Source organism: Dipodomys merriami, unplaced genomic scaffold (genome assembly GCF_024711535.1).
Source record: "Dipodomys merriami isolate MVZ:Mamm:240054 unplaced genomic scaffold, mDipMer1.0.p SCAF_36, whole genome shotgun sequence".
Classification (NCBI taxonomy): Eukaryota; Metazoa; Chordata; class Mammalia; order Rodentia; family Heteromyidae; genus Dipodomys; species Dipodomys merriami.
In genome coordinates, this window is record NW_027205159.1 from 1,298,630 (window position 1) to 1,311,756 (window position 13,127).

Here is a 13,127-nt window from a genome sequence, read left to right on the forward strand (position 1 = left end):
AAGCCATAAAATAACTACATAAAATATCAGACAAAATGGACTTTAAAAAATACTACTTAGAGGACTGAGGAAGTATCTTAGGATAAAAACGCATACTTAATATGAGGCCCTAGGTTCCCCAATGAGCAAATTATAGTTAAAACATTACAAAGTATGGCGAACTGGGAAATAACATGGAAAGCTGAAAGAGAGGAGCACCAAGTAACTTATAACAACAGATTTATCAACAGAAATGTTACAGCAAGGAGGGCATGGAATGATGTATTTCAAACACTGGAAGAAAAAGGCTGATAGTATAGATTACTCTATCTAGCAAAGTTATCATTCATAACTAAAGGACAAAATATAAACTTCCCATGATAAAGAAAAAAACTAAAGCAATTTATCATCACCAAACCAGCATTGGAGAAGATACTTGAATCCTACACAGCAAGGAGGATAAATTCAACTATGAAAATACAGTTATAAAAAAATCCCACACAGAAAGAATGACATTGCCCCATTTGTTAGGAATTGGAAAAACTTGGAAAAAATTATATTAAGTGAAGTAAGCCAGGCCCAAAGAAACATAGGTCCCATGGTTTCCCTTATTTGTAAAATCTAGTATATGTATGAGTCAAGCGGAAAAGGTCAGATAATGTGATGTCAGGAAAATGAACCCTTAGATATGTATTTTAATTTTTTTTCTTTCATGCATGTGTTTCTAAAGCATTTATAAGATTATCTCTTTGTTGCTTTGTATGTCCCTCCCCCACAGTATAACCCCTGCTTTCACTATATTTGATGTCAGTATAACTTGTGGAGGAGATGGGGAAAAACCAGTTGTTTAAGGATACAGGTGGACCTGTTGCAACAATGAGAAGTACAAGTTGTCATGTCCAAAACGAGCTTTACAACGTCGGTGCGGGGGGGGGGGGGGGGGGGAAGGAATAGGATTGGGATGGGGGGGAGGGGGGAGTCTGGGAAGGGAGGTGAAGGGTAAACAAAGGAGGAGGCTGCAATGCTTGGTAAGAAATGTACGCATTATCCTGCCCATGTAATTGTAACTCCTCTGTACAGTATGTTCACAAATAAAATTAAATTAAATTAAAAAAAATCCCACAATTCACCAGATGAATAAATTAAAAAATAAGATAGGAATGAGCCAGGCACTGGTGGTTGACACGTGTAACCCTAGTTATTCAGGAAGCTGAGATCTGAGGATTGTGATTTGTAGCCCACCTGGGCACCAAATTCAGAAAAAACCCTAAGTGGCATTCGTGGTTCAAGTGGTAGAATTCTAACCTTGAGCACAAAGAAGCTCAGAGACAGCACTCAGTCTCCATCCCCCCCAAAAAAGAATAGAGTAGAATAAAGTACTACAGAAACAATACAATTGTAGTAATTACTATGTACTTCTCAATACTAACACTAATGTTTATGGTCTCAATCCTCCAAAAGACATAGAATGGTGAGTTGAGTTAAAAAGCAAGATGCAAATAGTTGCTGTCTACAAAGACAGACATTTTCTTCCAAGAAAATGAACCCTAAAGCAGGCAGGAATAGCTAGTCTTATATCTGATATCATATCAAACAAGAATTCGTTGAACGAGACAAAGAAGAAATAACAACTGGTATCATATGTGCCAAGTGCCAGTACCCCAACTTCATTAAACAAGCATCATAAAACTTGAAAGGACTGCTAGACCCAACACAATGATGGGGTACTTCAATACCCCACCATCATGAATAGGTCACTCAGACAAAAAAAATCTGCAAAGAAACCTCGCAATTAAATGACATTATAGACAAAATGGACTTAGGCATCTACAATGAGTAAATAAATAGAGTACCTTGAGTAACTAAATAGAAGAATATAACACAAGATGGAGAGACATCCCATGCTCATGGATTGGCAGGATATCATGAAACTGACTATGAAAAATTGCTGTAAAGCAATTTACAGATTCAATGCAATTCCCACCAAAATCCTAATGTCATTCTTCATGAAAGTAGAAAAGCCAATCATAAAATTTCTTATGGAGGCATCAAATACAAAAGTAACTGTGAACAAAAAGAATAATTCTGAAGATACCACAATATCAAACTTCAAATTATACCACAGAGCAGTTGTGACAAAAACAGCACAGTGATGGAACAAAAAAAAAACCATGAAGACCAATGTGGAGTAAAGGATGCAGAAATAAAAGTATACAACTATACTCATCTGATATTTGACAAAGAAGTCAAAAGCATAAAGTGGAGAAAACACTCCCTTCAACACATAATGCTGGGAAAACTGTTTATCTATATACAGCAGGCAAAAACTATCCCCCACCCCAAGTTCTCACTACGTGCAAAAATCAACTCCAAATGGAAATAAAATCTAAAGATAGCATCTGAAACTCTCAGACTACTAGAACATACAGGCATGGGTAATTATTTTCTGAATAGGACTCTAATAGCCTAGAAAATAAAAACAAGAATTGATTAAAGGGACTGCATCAACTTAAATAACCAGAACTAAGAGACAACCTGCAAAATGGGAGAAAATCTTTGCCAGGTATTCAATATGCAAAAGAGGAACTTGCAGGATGTACAAAAAGCCAAAAAATTGGTCTGGGGAGGTGACTCAGTGGTAGAGTGCTTGCCTCGCATGCATGAAGCTTTGGATTCAATTCCTCAGCACCACATAAACAGAAAAAGCCAGAAGTGGTGCTGTGGCTCAAGTGGTAAAGTGCTAGCCTTGAGCTGAAGAGCTGAGGGACACTGCCCAGGCTCCCCAAGTTCAAGCCCCAAGACCGACAAAAAAAAGCCAAAAAATTAAACAATAAAAGAACAAGCAATGGAAAATGAACAGTTCTCAGAAATAAAAATACTAATGGGTAATAAGATACATATAGAATGTTCAACATCCATAGCCATAAAGGAAGTACAAATAAAAACACTAAATTCTTTCTCACCCAGTCATAATGGCTATCATCAAGAAAATAACAAATAAATAACAAATGCTGGCAAAGATGTGAGGGGAAAAAGGAACTCGGATACACTGTTGGTGGGAATGTAAACTAATGCCACTACTAAGGAAATCAGTATGGAAGTTCCTCCAAAACTAAATTAGATCTCTTTATAACATTGTCATAGTACTATTAGTCAGCTATCAAAAGGAGTATAAAAATATATAAGACATGTACCTGCATACCCATTTTTATTGAAGTTCTGTTCACAAGAGCTAAAACTGTGAAATCAGATGATAGACCCAACAAATAATAAATGTATAAAGAAAACATAGCCTGTATAAATAAACATGGCATATTACTCGGCCATAAGGAAAAATTAATTTATGTGATATGCAGGAAAACAGATAGAACTAGAGGTTATCATGCTGAGTGAGAGGATCCCAGCTCTAAAAGCCAATACCACATGTCCTCACTTATTTGTGGAAAATAGATCTAATACGACAAAATGACTATGATGATGATATGAATATTAAAAAGAATAACTGTCTAGAAAGGATCAATAAAAGTGGTAAAGAAAAGGATACTAAGGGTGAAAAATAGTTATAGATGTAGATGGTATGGATATAAGGGAACAATGAAGCTCACCTCTGAAAAGGACTTAAGAGGAAAGGGGGCTATGGTAGTACAATGAAGGAAGGGAGCTTGTGGGTGGGATTATCACAATGAAACTCTCTTGCATTAATATGTGTGAATTCAAAAACCTATTTTCAAATAAAAAATAGGAATATAGAATATAAACTAACCTTATAACAATGAAGTTTGGTGAATAATTAGTTCGTAATTTAGAATTTTTCATTAAAAAAAGCCTAGACTAGGCTAGCCAACTGGTAAAATTAACAAAATATTAATAATGATCCTTTACAACCTCATCTAGAAAAAGTATAAATACTTTCCAATTCATTATTTTTACTTTGATATTTGAAACAAAGATGTCATAGTAAAATATCTAAAATTAGATGCAAAACTTACTTTTAAAAACTCCTAGCAAATTATCAGGAGCCGTGTATCAGTAATCCTAACTACTCAGGAAGCTCAAATAAGGGAGATTGAAGTCAGAAGTCAGCATGGACAGATAGAGACTTCATCTCCAATTAGCTAGCAAAATGCTAGACTAGAAGCATGGCTCAAGTGATAGAGCGCAAAACATAAGCAAGTAAAACTTAAAAAGTATGCATTACCAACTCTGTTGTTGAGAGTGAAGAGACAATGTGGAGAATGAGAGGAAAAAATAAAAATTACATAACTGATAAGAGTTTGTAACCACAATATATAAAGAATACTTGTGACTCAGTAAAAAGATAATAGGTAGATCTTGATATTTTTCAAAAAGAAGATACATAGAAAATAGACTAAAATACATTAGAACAAGTATTGGAGATGATTTGGGGGAGTTGGAATTCTCATGTGAGTGCAAAATAGTACAAGATACTTTGAAAAATACAGTTGGTTCCTAAAACTATTCCTCAATGTCCCAGCAAGTCCATTTCTAGGAATGTACACAATAATATTGGAAATCTATGTCTATACAAAGACTTTTACATGGATGCCTATAGCTTTATACATATTAGCCAAAAGATGAAAACAACTCAAATATATATCAATTCATGAATGGCTAAATAGAATATATTTATATAATGATATAAAATTTGGCCATAAAAATCAAATATCAGCTTCTGTTGATAGCAGATGGACAGCCCTTGCAAATATTATTGCAAGTGAAAGTTGGAAAAAAGACTACATATTATCATTTTTAATGTGAAATTATCAAACTAACAAATCAGAGACAAAGTAGTTTAGTAGCTGTCAAGGACAGAAGGTTGTATATGGAGAGGGGAATGGGAGAATAGATGACTATTAGCTGTTTTTTTCATTTGGTGACAAAAATGCTCTAAAATTAGGCTATATTGTTAGGCTGTAGCAGCAGCAGCAGAAGTAGTAGTAGTATAGACTATATCTCAATAAAGATAGAGAGAAAAGGAAAAGAAGGTAGAGTAGAACAAATTCAGAGGAAAGCATTCTGAGGGACAGAAACAAAAGTGTGTATGTTCTCAATAGCAGTTAAAGCACCAGGAAATGCCACAAATAAACACTGGTATGTTCAAACAAATGAACATTTATCAAGTAAATGATCATTTACAAAAGTGTTTTAGCGATATAAAAAATGTGTCCAGTGTCCACTTTCTCCTTTATGTCCCTGACACAATACCACAATGGAAGTTGTTTTGGAAACTGTTTTGAAATCTAAAACCGGTCATTTTGTTCAAGGGCCAAGCTCTGACCCTGTCCTTGACAATCCTCCGACAAGCATGATGAGATTTATAGAAACTTAAAACTGAGTCTCTGTTTTACATCTGGTTAAATGTAGCAAAAACCACATGTTTTGTTGTTGTTGTTGGTCATGGGGCCTGAACTCTGGGCCTGGGCACTGTCCCTCAGCTCTTCAGCTCAAGGCTAGCACTCTACCACTTGAGCCACAGAGCCACCTCCAGCTTCTTCTTATGTGGTGCTGAAGAGTCAAACCCACAGCCCTATGCATGCAAAGCAAGCACTCTACCACTGAGCCACCCTCCCAGCCCCAAAACTACATGTTCTCCGATGAATGTTTCATATTATATTTCAACATATGTTTAAACATCACTTTGTTATATATAAAACACTTGAGTAGGGGAAGTATGAGGATGATGATAAAAGTGGGTAACATTGTTTCCATTCTTCAAAATGCTTAAAACCTATTAGAAGATAAAATATATATGAAATAGGTGCATTGTAAGATATTTTGTAATAAGTACCTATAAATGTTTTAATAAGAAGTTTAGAGAGAGATAAAGAAGACTTCAAAAAGCTTTCTAGCAACTAATGTGTCTCTCTTAAAACAAAGGAAAACAAAAATTTATCTATGTGCTTTGTTATTTAACTTTTATTGAGGTTACAAAAGATTCATTAAATAGGTTAGGAAAAGTCTCATTTCCACCCCTGAATTTCCCCATTTTTAGCTTTTATAGCTGACTCCTTTGTTATCATTGTCTCTAATTAATACCCTTACATAGCTATTTCCTCATATTTTATTAGGCATTGTCTATTGACTTCCCACTATAAATGATCATTTTTCTTTTGATTCCAAGCCCTTTTTCACACACGTGCTCTCTCATTCCTTTCATATCTCATTAATCAAGTTGTGGTTTTGTTTAGATTTATAGTCAGGGTTTACATCATTGTGACTGGGAACTCCTATTTACCATATGGTAAACTATTTTGTTTTCCTGAACTGCTTTTTGTTTTTCCTGTGCTTGATCTTCTAAACCATGCATGCTAATGACTTCCAAATCTTTTTCTTCAGTCCAGTTTCCTTTTGGGTTTCAAACTGATATATAACTATATAGAGCTCAACAAATAATAAATGTTAATATATACAAATCACTTTACTAAGTGCCTAGTATTGCATTGAGCACTTTAGCCATTGTCTCCATTAATCCACACAACAGTGTTATGATTTTATGTACTGTTACATGTGTTACAGATAAAGACAATAGAGTTTAGAAAGTTTAAGTGCTACCTTGCCCAAGTGCACAGTAAGTGTAGAGACACAATGTGAAGTCAAGCATTGGTATTCCAAAGCCTTGAACTCATGGCACTCATAGTTGATCAGGGAAGATGTGCAAACAAGATCCTATGAAATGAATGCGATAGAGCATGGAGGACATGTAAGATCATAACACAAGTGGAAAAACACATAGAAACCAAACAAGAAACAAGATGGCTTTCATTTTTAAACAAATGATTATTAAACACATACTATTTGCTGGGCACAGTGGTAAGTGCTGGGATCACAATGCTGGAAGAAGGTACTGGACAAAGAATAATAAATGATATAGCAGAGAAAACAAGCAGATATGCAAAAGTTGAGACAAAAGATTGTAGACTGTCCAAGGTACTGAAGAAATTCAGTTAAGTATAACAAAATTAAGAGGTAGGAAGGGTGAATCATGAAGCTGAAGAGGACTCAAAGGCAATGTTGTAAGAGCTTAACTGGTCGTTTCATTTCACTGTCAGTAACTGAAGTCATTTGTTTTCCCAGCCTCTGGCACATAAGAGTGTTGCTCCACCTGTTGCTCCTGTTGGCTTCCCTCCAGGAACCTCAGCCTCATTTTTATTGGGGGGGGGGGGTCTGGTCATGGGGCCTGGGCACTGTCCCTCAGCTCTTCAGCTCAAGGCTAGCATTCTACCACTTGAGCCACAGTGCCACTTCTGGCTTTTTTCTTTTTGCTTATGTGGTGCTGAGGAATCAAACCCAGGGCCTCATGAATGCAAGGCAAGCACTCTACCACTGAGCCACCTTCCCAGCCCTTTCAGCCTCATTTCTGCTCTGCTACTCCCACCCCATTGCAGGCTCCTGCCAAACTGCTGCTGCTTTTACTGGCCTACAGCCCCTTGTACTGTAATGGGCCTGATGGCCAACTGACAGAGGCTGCTCTTGCTACAACTTGGAAGCTGTGAGGACTTACTGTCAGCTGCTGTTTTTGCTGTCAGTTCTACTTACTAAGTAAGCAGTCCCTCCCAATGGTCTCCAGAAATCACTAATATTCTTGTCTCTATAAATTTAACTATTCTAAAATTTTCATGTGAATAAAACCCTTATAATGAGTTGCTTTTTATGCCTGAATTCTCTCATTTAACATAAGATTAAGTTGTAGTGTTTGTACAACTTCATTGTTATGACTGGGTAGTATTCCATTACACAGATACTTTGCAATTTGTTTATCGCATTTCTGAGTTAATATTTTGCTTTTTTCCACCTTTGCCCATTGTAAAAACAGCTGCTATAGCTATCTGGGTACAAATGTTTTGTATATTCCTAGAAATAGAATTTCTGGGTCATGGATAATTCAATATTCAACTTTTGATGAGTTACTGAACCACTTTCCACAATGGTTGCACCATCCTACATTCCTGTAAGCAATGAATGAAGGTTCCAATTTCTCCACATTCTCATCAGTTCTTATTATTGTATATGTTTTTCTTATGGCCATTGTAGTGAAATGTGAAGTGGCATATTATTGTGGTTTTCATCTCCAGCCATAATGATCTTTTCGTGTGTGTGTTGGTCATTTGTTTATCTCCATTGGACAGCCATCCAAGTTCTTTGCTAATTTTTAATTGAGTTGTATTTTGTTATCAAGCTATTTTTTAGATAGGGTCTCACTCAGTAGTCCAGTATGGCTTTGAGTTCATTGTGTACCCCAAGTTTGAGGGCCCAAGTTTGAGGTGGCCCTCAAACTTGGGGACTTTCTGCCTCTGCATGCTAAGTTACTGGGATTGCAGCTACCATACAAGGCCCTCAGTTATGAATTTTTTGGGGTGGTCCAATCGTGGGGCCTGAACTCTGGGCCTGGGCACTGTCCCTCAGCTCTTCAGCTCAAGGCTAGCTCTCTACCACTTGAGCCACAGCGCCACTTCCGGCTTTTTTTCTTTTTGCTTATGTGGTGCTGAGGAGTTGAACCCAGGGCCTCAGGCTCTACCATTGAGCCACCTTCCCAGCCTCAAAGTTATGAATTTTTATATATTGTGAATACTATACCCTTATCAGATATGATTGTAAATATTTTTCCTGTTGTGTGAGCGGTCATTAACTCTTTTGGTAGTCTATTGATGTACAGAAATTGAAAGTTTGGTAGTCTGATTTATTTTTTATTTTGCTGTTTATGATTTGGATCTTATAGAAAAACTATCACCAAATCTATGGTTATGAAGAATTGCTCCTATATTTTCTTCTAAGATTTTAAATTTGGGCATTTGGTCCACTTCTAGTTGATTTTTGTATTCAGTGTGAGGTAAGTGCTCAACTTCATTATTTTGTATGGGAATATCCAGTTGTCCTAGCACCGCTTGTTAAAGATACTGTTTTTCCCTTCTCTGAACAGTCTTAACAATTTTGCTGAAAGTCAGTTGACCATAAACCCAGACAGTGTGTCTTAAACCGTAATCTCAGGTGCTCATTGGGAAGAATTGGGAAGACTGATGCCAGCCCAAACAAAATGTTAGCAAGAAGCTGGGCACTGGTGGCTCACATCTATAATCCTAGCTACTTAGGAGACTGAGATCTGAGGATCATGGTTCAAAGCTAGTGGGCAGAAAAGTTGTGAGAGGAAATGGCACTGTAGCTCAAGTGGTAGAGTGCTCACCTAGAGCTGAAGAGCTGAGGGATAGCACCCAAAAAAAAAAAAAAAAAGTTTTGAGATTCTTATCTCCAATAAACTACTCAGAAAAAGCTGGAATGCGCTGTGGCTCTAGTGGTAGAGCGTTAGCCTTGTGCAAAAAAAAAAAAAAAAAAGAAGCTCAGAACAACTCCTAGGCCCTCAGTTCAAGTCTCAGGGCTGACCCGCCCCCCACCCAAAGTAGTTGTTAGCAAGACCTCTTATCATCCAATAAGCTGAGTGTAATGGTGCATGTCTGTTAACTCAGATATGTAGGAAGCATAGATAGAAAGATTGCAATCAAGGCTGCCTGGGAATGTCCAAAAAGAACTAAAGCATAAAGAGCCAGGGCATGGCTCAAATGCCCTGCCTATCATCTATTCTCTATTGTGGCAAATTAGTAATGACTGAGCAGTCCTCAAATGGTAGAGTGCCAGCTGAGCACGTGTGAGGCCCTAAGTTCAAATGCTGGTATTGAAAAGAGTAAAAGAAATATTATTTTGCCAGGTACTGATGACTAATGCCTGTAATGCTAGCTACGCAGGAGGCTGAGATCTGAGAACCATAGTTTGAAGCCAGCCTGGGCAGAAAAATCTCTGAGATTCTTATCTCCAATTAACCAGTAAAAAGCTGGAAGTGGAGCTGTGCCTAGAGTGGCAGAGGACCTAACCTTAAGCAAAAAAGCTCAGGGGCAGTGCCCAGGCCCTGAATTCAAACCCCAAGACCAAAACACACACACACACACACACACACACGTAACTGAAATAGTTCCAGGGCCTAGGAAGTGCAGTGTATGAGGAATAGAGTAGTGAACAGTAGTACAAGGCTCTGACCATGATACAAGCATTTGAACTCAGCAGTTCACACTTGCTAAGCAAGGAAGGTACTTCCTCTCTTGAGCAGTCCCCAACTCTTGTTATTTCTCCTAGTACTAGGGCTTAAATTCACGGACTGAGCACTGACCCAGGCTGAGCACTGACCCTGAGCTATTTCTGCTCAAGATTGGCATTCTGCCACTTGAGCCATAGCTCCACTTACAGCTTTTTGGTACTTAATTGGAGATGAGTTTCACGGACTTTCCTGCCTGGGCTAGCTTTGCACCATAATCCTCAGATCTCCAACTCCTGAATAGCAGGATTACAGGGGTGGGCCACTGGGTGCCCAACCCTTTTACTACCATTTCTAATTCCTGTTCTTCCACTTTGCCGGTCTTTAACAATGGTTAGTTAGCATCCTTTTCCCCATTGTTTTCTCAGAAAGTAATAACAGCGATATTACTGTTCTTGAACTGAACCTTCTCCTCCTCCTCCTTTTTCATTTGGTAGTACAAGAGGTTTGAAATCAGGGCCTTGTAACTGCTAGACAAGTGTTCTACTACTTGAGCCATACCCTCAGCTATTTTTGTTTTACTTATTTTTCAATAGGGTCTCAAATTTATGTCCTGGCTGGACTGAACCGTGATCCTCTCATTTATATTTCCTGAACACTCACCATGACAGGTATGTACCAACATTACAACCTTTTCTTGGTTGAAATGAACTATTTGCCCTAACTAACCTCTAACAGTTATTTTCCCAATCTTGGCCTTCCAAGTAGCCAGGATTACAAGCATGAACTACTATGCCCTGGCTTTTGCTTTTTTGTTAATAAATAATAGCATTACCTTTTTTTAGGGGTATTACTTTTAGGAGGTACATTTGTACTGGGTTAACATGATTATATAATGCTTGTATTATCTATCTTTTGAATAACACCTTAGTCTGTTTTCTATTGTTTTGACAGACTACTAAAGAATTATAAATGTGTTTCTACAGTTATAGAGGCTGTAAAGTCTAATATCAAGGTGCTTTCATCTGGTGAGGGATTTTCCCTCAGGACATCACCTATTCCTGTTTTCCAAAGGCCCTACCTCCAAACTGGAGGATAAAATTTCCAACACATAAATTTCAGGGAATACATTCAAACTGTAGTGGATGGTATCCTCTGTTAATTTCTTGAGGATTGCATCTAAACAAAAACAAGTTTAAAACATATAAGTCTTATTTTCATGTGTATATTTATACATACATGTATACATAACTATATGAGCAAACATATAGAAAGTGTACTTGTACACTTCTACTACTACCTATTATTGTTATTCATCTTGAGCCCTCCAAAAGTTCCTAATCTCATATCCATGGAGAATCTATCTACAAAGATTATTTTTGGAGAAGGTGCTTGGGATTCAAGACAATGCTTGTGTTGAAGCTCTACACGCAACCCCATGAGGTCCCTTTAACCAGCCTCCCCCATTCTTCCTTTTTTATAATGCACAAATACCAATGTTCTGGGATTTGGCTGAGATATAGTGTTCTTTTTCTTTTCAAATGGTCTTGTAACCCATGGGTTGTATCTGAAAGTGTTAGAGATCATATGTTTCTAATCTGAGAGGGTTACATTAATTTCATGTATAATTTAGTGTTTTGATACTTATTTTATAAAAGTACAGTTTCAGCAAACCATTTTGCCAGACAAAATGCATTGAAGGAAATAATAGACTGTTGAGAAAGTAATGATATGGAGGAGACATCACTAAACACTGAAACAACGCAATTTAATTCTGACTTACCTCTCAGTTTATCTAAGTTTTAGTATTAAAGTTCCTTAATGACCACATCTGAGGAAACAGTATTTCATAAGATGTACGTACAAGCATAAGTCTAGCCAAGCATGCCTCACTTGAGAAATGCTGGGGTACTAAACCAAGCAATCTGGGAAAGCATAAAAGACCTTCATTAGGTCTTCTATTACAAGGGATTTGAGCTATTTCATCTAGTGGTCAGCTCTCCATTGAACATTTACTACATTTTAGCACATATAGAGACCTAACTTTGTTTATGATACATTATGACATTTTAGAATTCTTAGCAGTAGTGAATGACAGCTATGCTTAGTATCTTTGGTAAGTTTATTCCTTTAAGTATTTTAAACAGTATTTCCATTTGCAAATAATAATAAACAGAATATGGAAATACTTTGTGTCCTTTCTAATTTCTCTATGGGATAAGTGAGATGGGTAGTATATAATATTTAAGATTTTTAAAAAACCTTACTGTGGTACTTTTCTAAGCTTTATGATAATAGAAGCTGAAAACATTTCAAAAAGTTATATAGCATTAAATAGCTTGAATAAACTTGAAAATAGTCCTAGATTGATATCCATTATGCAAATTAGGCAAGTATACTTCAAATTGGCTTGGAATGCATATGAAGATGTATAGTCTTGGGGCTGGGAAGGTGGCTCCGTGGTAGAGTGCTTGCATCGCATGCATGAGGCCCTGGGCTCGATTCCTCAGCACCACATAAGCAGAAAAAGCTGGAAATGGCGCGGTGGCTCAAGTGGTAGAGTGCTCACTTTGAGCTGAAGAGCTGAGGGACAGTGCCCAGGCCCAGAGTTCAAGCCCCACAACCGACAAAAAAAAAAAGATGTATAGTCTCCACAAACCAATCAATAGAATGTTCAACTTGGGTGAACCTCAATAATGCCCTTCAATAGTCCCCACTGGAGACAGGCTATGTCAATTTAAATAACATTTATAACAAATCAAGTCTTACTCAAATTAATTCTGAGGTTACCACCGTAGCACACAACACAATTTCACTCACATAGACTAGAAAAGTGCAGTTAATGTAATATGTCAAAAGCTAAGAACAAGCTGCAAAGCAAAAGAGACCAGTACTAATTAATCTGTTAATTGTACTAGATCTATAAGAAAATAATTATAATTTATAAGCGACAAGTATAATGTATACTGTAGTATATGAGACAAGCACAACATATATTATTATATTAACCCAGTGATCATTTATTTGTAGTTAGGTCTGTAAAACTCAGAAAGAATGGCTGCTTGGTTCTACAAATTATCAAGTGATGCCTTGCTTTAGGCACATCACT

General features: G+C 37.1%; 1 pseudogene; it reads left to right on the forward strand.

Annotated features, from left to right (window-relative positions):
• Positions 1-13,127, forward strand: part of LOC138804301 (elongation factor 1-alpha 1 pseudogene) — a 35,947-nt pseudogene that overhangs the window by 18,336 nt on the left and 4,484 nt on the right.